General features: G+C 38.0%; 1 pseudogene; it reads right to left on the reverse strand.

Annotated features, from left to right (window-relative positions):
• Nucleotides 1-9200: 9200 nt before the first annotated feature.
• LOC121983463 lies at nt 9201-9298 on the reverse strand (annotated as a pseudogene).
• Between the last annotated feature and the right edge of the window lie 330 nt (nt 9299-9628).

Genomic DNA, 9628 nt, shown 5'->3' on the forward strand with positions numbered 1-9628 from the left:
TATATCTATTTCATTTTCAAAGGTTAATAATAACTTTGAAAATGCTCCTTGAGTGTCAACTTCAACATGATTAGGTTAACTACCCTTTCACTTAGAGTTGACACTCTCTAACCCATCTATGGGGTAGAGAAGATGCTCCTAGGAACCCAAAAGCTATTGGTGCTCCTTAGATGCTCTAGGTACTCACTAGGGATAACCTCCCTAGATACCTTCCTAGTGACCTTGTTTGGCTTCTTAGAAGGCTTTGTCACATTTTCTAGGTCAACCTTAGGAATTGCTTCCCTTGTGACATTCTTTATGATTTTCTTGGACTTCTTAGAAGTCTTAGTCACATTTGTTGCAAAAATACTCTTAAGGATGGCCTCCCTAGTATTCTTTACTTGACCACTAGACCTAGGGTTTGTTCCATAACTATATGAAACTCTATGATAAGTAGGTACATCCTTTTTGGTTTTAGGTTTGTATCCCAAAACTCTATGACCCTTGGATGACCCTTGTTGTCCTAAACCTAGATTTTGACTCTTGGACCCTTGTGTCATATTTGTTATTTTTCGAAGAGTCCTCTCTAATTCGTCAAGTCTTGACCTCAAGACTTGATTTTCCTTCCATAATTCTTCACCCTTAGGTTTTTCACTAAAACCTTGATTTTTCTTCTTCTTAAGCAAATACCTAGAATCCTTAGGGTTCTTGCCTAAATTCCTATCTACCTTTCTAGGCCTAGGTTGAGATGTTTTAGCATGATAAGCTACATGATTTTCCTTAATCTTATCATGCCTTCTATTTTCATGGTAAATAGCATTAAAATGATATAGATTAGAACTATCATGCTTTTTACCATTATTAAAGGGGGTAGGTTCAATGAACGATACCTTCCTTTTTACCTTGGAGGCTCCCCCTTGAATTGTGCTTCCTCCTTGAGCCTTGACCACCTTCTTCCCCTTAGGGCATTGCCTTCGGTAATGCCCCTTTTGATTGCAAGAGAAGCACACAAGGTGCTCCTTACTCTTCTTTGTTCTGGGAGTGGTCTCCTTAGGCTTCTCCTTGCCCTTTTGTGCCACTTGGCCCTTCTTCTTGACCAATTTAGGGAATTTGCTCTTGTAATGCCCATGTTCCCTACATTCAAAGCATATGATATGATTTTTATTATTAAATGAACTATTTATACCTTCTTGTGTAGGGTGGCTTCTTCTCCTTTGGATTTGGATGCGGAGGCTTCCTCTTGATCCGATGATGATTCTCCTCCAATAGATATGTCTTGATTTGTGGAGGTAGAAGTTTCTTCATCCTCTTCTCTTCTTGACCCGGATGTGGAGACTTCTCCTTCTACTTGATCCGGTGTCACCAAAAGTTGCTCCCCCTCAATCCTAGAGGTGGAGATTTCTTCATCTTCATCTTGTACATGGAACAAGGAGTATGCTCCCTCCTTGCCCTCTTCATTGCATCCCTTTGAAGATGAAGCTTCTTCTTGGACTTCTTCTTCGGAAGTTGAGCATCTCTCAACTTCGGAGTCCTCCTCTTGGTCTTGATCCAATGAGTCGCCCTCTTTGGATTCCTCTTGATTCGGTACAGTGGAGGGGATCTTATGGATTGATGCCAATTTGCTCCAAAGCTCCTTGGCATCCTTAAACTCTCCAGTTTTTTCAAGAATGTGGCTAGGCAATAGATTGACCAAAAGCTTGGTCACTTTATCATTGGCCTCACATCTTTGGATTTGCTCTTGGCTCCAATTGCTTTTCTTGAGGACTTTGCCCTTTGAATTTCTTGGAGCCTCGAAGCCTTCCATTAGAGCAAACCATTGCTCTATCTCCACCATTAAGAAGTTTTCGATCCTTGATTTCCAAAGATCAAAGCTAGTAGATGTGTACGGTGGAGCCACCCTTGTGTCAAATCCAAGTCCATCTTGGAATTGCATCTTGAAGTTGAGCTTCTTGAATTCTTTGACTTTGATGAATTTTCTCCAACTTCTTCACCCTCTAGCTTTGCATGTTTTGTTTGCCCCTTCCGGCGATGATTCCGGTGAAGAGCGGCCTTGCTCTGATACCACTTGTTGGGACCAAATATGGAGCTAGAGGAGGGGGGGTTAATAGCTCGGTGCGATCTTCATGCTTAACGTTGCTTGTTTCTTCAAAGATGTGCAGCGGAAATACAAGAAACAACTACAACAATGCTAACAAATGGATTTTACTTGGTATCCACCTCACAAGAGGTGACTAATCCAAGGATCCACACACTCACACACCCTCCACTATGAATAACACTCCTTTATGGTAACTACCAAAGGCGGAGATGCCCTACAATCTCTCTATACAAGAAGAAGGCAAAGGGAAAAACAAATACAAGAAATCTTACAGGTTTTACAACCGAAAACCCTAACCCTAGCTTCTCCTTCTTGTTGTGTTGTCGCCTCTTGACTTGGATGTCTCTCCAAGATCCTTCAAGAACTGGCGATCTGAACCTCAAGAGATGCTGTGGAGTCGCTGGTGAAGATCGGAGATGAATCGTGTAAGCACTACTGAAGGAAACGCTCGCCTGCAGCTAAATACGACGCCAACGGTCAGATCATGATCGATTGGATTGCTCCCAATCGATCGGGGAGGCTTTGGATCGATCAACCGATCGATCCAGAGTGCCTCTGTCCTCTCTGGAATAGCCTGGATCTATCCAGGGCTTATTGCGCACAAACAGCAGATCCCAATCAATCCACTAATCGATTGGGACCTCTGGATCGATCCATGGATCGATCCAAAGGGGTTCTATTCGTGGGGACTCACCCGATCGATCAGCTGATCGATTGGGCATGATCCAATCGATCGGCTGATCGATCCAGATCTGATGGATCAATCGACTGATCAATGCAGATCTTGGTTTTTGCCCAAAAGCAAGTCCAAAGCCCCCTAAACCAACATCCAGTCAACCATGACTTGTTGGTACATAAAACCTAGCATCCGGTCACCCTTGACCAGCTAGGACTCTCTCACCAAGTGTCTGGTCAATCCCTTTGACCCACTTGGACTTTTCTCCTCTTGCCAAGTATCCGGTCAATCCCTTTGACCTACTTGGACTTTCACCAGATGTCTGGTCAACCTTGACCCATCTGGATTTCTCCGTGCCTGGCTTCACTCACCAGGACTTCTCTTCTGCCTAGCTTCACTCACTAGGACTTTCACCTGGCTTCACTCACCAGGACTTCCCTTCTGCCTAGCTTCACTCACTAGGTCTTCTCATCTGTCTAGCTTCACTCACCAGGACTTTCACCTAGCTTCACTCACTAGGGTTTCCTTCTGCCTGGCTTCACTCACCAGGACTTTCACCTAGCTTCACTCACTAGGATTTTTAGTCAAGTATCCAGTCAACCTTGACCTACTTGACTCTCCTTCACAATCTCCCCACATGAACAATTGCACCTGCAATGTTCATGTGTTGTCTTCAAGTATTGTCAAGCATCGAAACCAAATCATCAAGACTCGAGCTTGACTCACTTCAAGCCCAGTCAAACAGGTCAACCTTGACCTAGGGAATATTGCACCAACACCAGCTTCTGATAAAGTTTTCTAAAGTCTATAAAAAGACCCCTAGAAGTAGGAAATATTCAATAACTTCTGTATTAATCTCCTAGCAACTTTCTGATCTTTTTAAAGAGTTTAAGAGGCTTCCTCGCCTTCATCAAAGGAGATATTTTTAGTGAAACTTTGCAACCACGTTACATTAACAACCACCTAGGTTGTATCCAAGTAAAAATCCTAGTCTCTTTCTTAGTTATTTTTAAGCTGTTATTTATTATGTCATATTTGGTTAACTAATATTGTATCCTTGCTAAAACTAGCTCAAGATTCTTCTAACTTATTTTCAAGACAATTCACCCTCCCTCTTGCCAGCCTACCTGCTCTAACATAAGGAACATGGTCCTACGATGACTTGACTAGGCTTAGGGATTGAAAACTTGAAAATTTTAGGCCACTATTGTACTGAGCATGGAGAACTATTAATTAGGACATATTAAAACTATTTTTGTATCTTACTCAATAATGAAATCATTTGATATGATTAAATTGATTCCCTAAAGATTATAATGCACTATTTAACCACATAAGTTTAGATGCAATTTTTGCTTGAGGACAAACAAAAGTTTAACTCTGAGGGTATGATGTGTGTGTGTGTGTGTGTGTGTGTGTGTGTGTGTATATAGACGTTCTTTAACCCACATTTACTTGTATTTCATAAATAAAATTTATATTTATTGTATCCTATTTCATTATTATGTTATACTTCTATCCTATTTTATTTGGAGATATACTTTTTACTTATTTTGATTGACAAGACAACATTTGAAGTAAAAATAGAGCAAAGACATACATTGAAGTAACTCGTGAAAATCCAGCAATCTAGCCATGCTCCTTATCATGGTCATGTGTTCTCTCCCATGGCAAAGTAGGGTTGGGTCGTGCCTTTAAGCACGACCGTGGCTCCCACCAGCAACCATACGAGGGGTGGCATGTGAAATCACATGGCTATGTCCCCTCTAGAGTTGAATTAGGGTCAGATTGTACCAAATGGCACAGCTATGCCAGGATTCTAAAGCCAAATTAGAGGCTGGTCATGCCTTTCTGGTTGAGGCTATTCACACCTAGGCCATGCCAAAAGACACAACCATGGTGGAGAAAACAAGGGGGTCATTCTTGTCCTATAAATAGGAATTTTCTCTCCTTTTCACTCATCTTTAGTTTGGGGTTGCGCCCTTATTTGTTGGGATAGGGTTCTCCCCCTTTGGGGGCCCTAGATCATCTATCTTCGTCAGTCCATCCACCTCTAGAGCAAGGATTGCAAGTAAGAAAATTGGCAACACATTGATAAACTTTCTTTCCTCTTTATCTTGTTTATTGAGTTGTAGATTGCTTAATTTTTTTTGTCTCTTGTTTGTAAATCTTTTATAATGGAGTAGATTCTCCATATTTAGGATATAGGAAGTAGTTGTGATATAATGTTGATGTATGAACTATGTATTTGGATATTTTCTTAAACTATAATATGTTTTATGACTTATTCTTATGTATTGTGCCTTGTATGTGTTTGACGAAATGTGTTTTAGATCAATACATTTAAATGTAAATGATTGGTCACTGTGTAGAGGAGGTACCTTGGATTGTAAGACCATGAGACTTTGTGACAGAGGAAACCCTTACTTTCTAAGGTATTCCCTTTAAATAGGGATCAATTCTCTACTAGGGAGATTAATTAGAGTTTTAGGAGTTTTTCTCTAAATTAATATTATGAAGTGACTAGTGTAATCTAGCGATTGTATGACCGAGCACTACAAGAAATTTTAGATTTAACCACACCTAATAGACAGCAGGTTTTCGAGAAATTGTTGTCTTTTTTCCATTTAACAATGGTTTTATTGAAAATCGTTGTTGTTCACTATAATTTTTTTTTAAATGACAACAATTTTTTTAAAAAACTATTGTCAAATGTATGTCAAACACAACAGTTTTTAAAAAACTATTATCTTTTAGCGTTGCTTACATGTTAATATACATGAGCTAAAAATGTATGTCCCTAGTGATTTTATTCAATTCTATCAAGCTAGTGAAACTAATGAGCATAATAAAAAAATGATCTACAATAAAGCACTTGATTGTTATCAAGTAAATTTTGTAGTCTAGAAGCATGTGTATGAGTAGATGCATCATAATCCATGGTGAATCAATTTAACTCTATCCAACCATTTTAATAATGAGCATGATCATAAATATATTTAACTAGCCTAAGAATGAGTTCTTCGTGCTCAGTGCAAATAATGAAATGAGCAAATTCATAGCACAACATTCACCATAACAATCTTAAAAATTTATAGTTTTTAAATTTTTAAGAAAGCAAATTACAGAATTAAAATGTAGTAATGAAAAGATAAAGAGTAAAGAATAAAGAATTAAAGAATTAAAGAATTAATGAATTAAAGAACTATTGTCTAGACAAACTCTAATGTTAGATTTAAACACTCAGTCTCCAGTAATAGTGCCAAAAACTTGATGTGTTACCGTAAGTGCATGGTAGTCATTAAGTAATAAAATTTATATAAGTCGATCCCACAAGAACTAAGGATTAAATGCTAATTAGCTTTACATGGTGAATTCAACTAGACAGAATTGATAATAGTTTGTTTTGGGTTTTCAACTAAGACATGAAAAGTAAAAGAAAAGAAAGATAACTGAGGAAGTCCTAAATTAAAAAGATGTTATAGGTCGTTGGTTTCATTGTAATGGTGAATGTTGTGCTATGAATTCACCCATTCCTAGTTCTCCACTTGTATGTTTGTAGGACAATCTAAATTATCACCGAATACCACCCTGTGATGGTGTATCAGAGTACGTCCTCTGCCAATAACTAAGTATGTCATAAAGTAAAAAAGTAACTTAGAGAGTCCGGGTTTCAGTAGAGTACCTCCTGTCACAAGGCCTCCCCCGGGTGTACGTCTCTTGATTACATAGGTCACTTCTGTAGCATAACATTCACCATTATAATCTTAAAAATTTGTGGTTTTAAATTTTTAAGAAAGAAAATTGTAGAATTGAAATTGTAGAATTAAAATATAGTAATGAAAAGATAAAGACTATTGTTTAACACATATCTTTTTATATTCATTGCCTACGATCTATGCTTTTGCACCTTTTATCATGATAATTTTAGCATAATTACTATTTTGCATCCAGAGATCTGTTGTATTATTTTCACTTTTAAGAGCAGTTTGGAGTGAAAAAAATTCTAAAGACACAAAGAAGATCATTTGAAGAGAACCATGACCTAGCCTTGTCTACCCCATGAAGAGAAAAGCAAGAATTGGAGTGGCCAAGTTATTCCAAATGCAAATTGGGCCTGGTCATACTTTGAGGCACGGGTAAGGAAACAGTAAAGACACGGGCCGTGCCAAATAGGCCAACCAAGAAGAAGAACTAGAGCAGAAATGGGCATGGTCATGCCAAATGGCACGTCCAGGAAACTGCCCATGCCTTTTTCCAGAAGAAAACTGGTTGGGCCTGTACCTGGAGGCACGACCATGTCTCCAAAAGTATGTTTGAAGATCAAGTCATGCCAAATGACATGGCCCATAAGGGTTAAATAGAGAAGACTCTATTTTGGCCATGCCATTTGGCATGGCTAGAAGCCAGAGAAAGCTTTGGCCTTGCCAAATGGCATGGACAGGTGCCCAGAGTAAGAACTAGCTTAGTTCTAGTCGTGCCAAATGGTATAGCCAGATAACCAAAGGGTGACCTGCCCAGTGCCAAATGGAACGAGTCGTGTCCCAAGGCATGGCGACCCTGTGCGCTCACCTCTATATAAGGGGCATTTCATCCCCTTACATTGGGAGAAAGATCCAAGGCAAGAAGGGACCATCTAGTTCGAATCCTTACACCTGGAGGCGTCATTTGGGCGATTCGAAGCGGTCCTACTTCTCCATCCTCATCAACACTCCAAGATCTGCATCTAAGGGCTTCACTTGACTTCAAGGATAAGTTTCTTCTCTCCTTCATAAGGATTCTTGAAATTCTTATGGATTTGAGTTCTTGGATTGTAGTTTTTCCAATTATGGAGCAGAATTCTATTGTTCTAGGATGTAGGAAGTAATTGCAATGTGTGGATGTTGTAAACTCTATTGAATTACCTATTTTCTTATTTGATGAAGCTTGTATGACACTTGTTTTGTTTGATGAAATGCTTGCAAGCAGGCTTTCCTTATGAACATGAATGTATCTATCTAGATTGCATTTCTATATCCTTTAGATCTAACTTCTGAGCTTAATACATTGCTATGTGTTTATATCTGTGTATGAACCTAAATTTTCATTGAATAAATGTATAAATTGTTGCCTCTTTTGAGTGTACATTCTGATATAGCTCGATATGACCTTAGGATACTTGTTTAACATTGAGTATCTAAGGTAACTATCCTTCTATATGGAATGTAACCTCCTAAGGGAGAACAGTTCTATGTATGAATAAATCTATCACTTGACCTAATGGGCTTTTCTTAATTATATGCTACATAAGTAACCTGTGTAATCTAGAGGCGTACACCCGGGGGAGGCCTTATGACAAGAGGTACTCTATTGAAAATCTAAACTCTCTAAGTTACTTCTTCACTTTATGGCATACTTGGTTACTGGCAGGAAAGTATACTGATACACCATTACGGGGTGATATTGTGTAGTAATTTAGATTGCCCTACAAACATATAAGTGGAGAACTAGGAATGAGTGAATTCATAGCACAACATTCATCATTACAATGAAACCAATGATCTAGAATATCTTCTGAATTAAGGACTTTCTCAATTATCTTTGTTTTCTTTTATTTTTCACATCTTAGTTGAAAACCCAAAACAAATGATTATTGATTCTGTCTAGTTAAATTCACTGTGTAATGCCAATTAACATTTAATCTTCAGTTCTCGTGGGATCTACTTATATAAATTTTATTACTTAATGATGACCATACGCTTGCGGTAACACATCAAGTTTGGTGACATTACCAGGGATTGAGTGTTTAAATCTAATTAGTTTACATTAGAGTTTGTCTAGACAACAGTTCTTTAATTCTTTAATTCTTTATTCTTTACTCTTTATCTTTTCATTACTATATTTTAATTTTGCAATTTCAATTCTGAAATTTGCTTTCTTAAAATTTAAAAAACTACAAATTCTAGCTTGCCTCTTATTTGTGTATGCGAATAAATACTATAGATCTTTTGCCCGTTGATCCTGAGATCTACTGGATATATCATAGAAGATTAAATCTACGGAAGAACCAACAAGAGCAAGAACAAAGAATCATGACGAATAAACCTTTGAAGGATTATGCCACTCCTTATGCAAGAGAGCCAAGATTCAGTATCTCAAGACCTACAATTAAAGCCAATCACTTTGAATTAAAGCCGACTTTTATTTCCATAGTTCAGCAACACTAGTATGGTGGTGGTCAGATGGAGGAACCACATCATTATCTTGACAATTTCAACGAATTATGTAGCACAATACATATTAATGGAGTTCCTCCATAAGCCATCAGATTATTACTATTCACATTTTCTTTGAGGGACAGAGTAAAAACCAGGCTAAATTCCTTGCCACTGAATGATATTACTTCTTAGGCCCAATGTGAGCAAACCTTCTTGGAAAATTTTTCCCACCAAGATAACACACCTACATAATCTCATTACAAGCTTCAAGCAAACAAACTCCGAATCTCTCTATGAAGCTTGGGATAGATTTAAGGGAATGATGAGAGAATGCCCACATCATGGATTGGAAAAGTGACTGGTGATCCATACTTTCTAAAATGGTATTTGTAAGCTAGAGCCCTAGAGCCAATCATTTGATGATTGTATTTTGGACTTATTGTATCATATTCTATATAAATAAAGGCATTTGGATTTTGCTTATTATACTTACTTGTATTGGTGCCAAATAAACTAAGTATAATAATGTCCTTGAGTAGATGGTTCTCACCTATATCAATCGGTTAGTTGAACCGATAGTGAGATGATATAGGGAACACTACTCTAAATCATTCCTAGTCGAGTATTAACGTTCAGGGACAATGTTAATGCAAAAATACTAGCATGTAGGTCAACTCG

The sequence above is a fragment of the Zingiber officinale genome, chromosome 5A (assembly GCF_018446385.1).
Source record: "Zingiber officinale cultivar Zhangliang chromosome 5A, Zo_v1.1, whole genome shotgun sequence".
Classification (NCBI taxonomy): domain Eukaryota; kingdom Viridiplantae; phylum Streptophyta; class Magnoliopsida; order Zingiberales; family Zingiberaceae; genus Zingiber; species Zingiber officinale.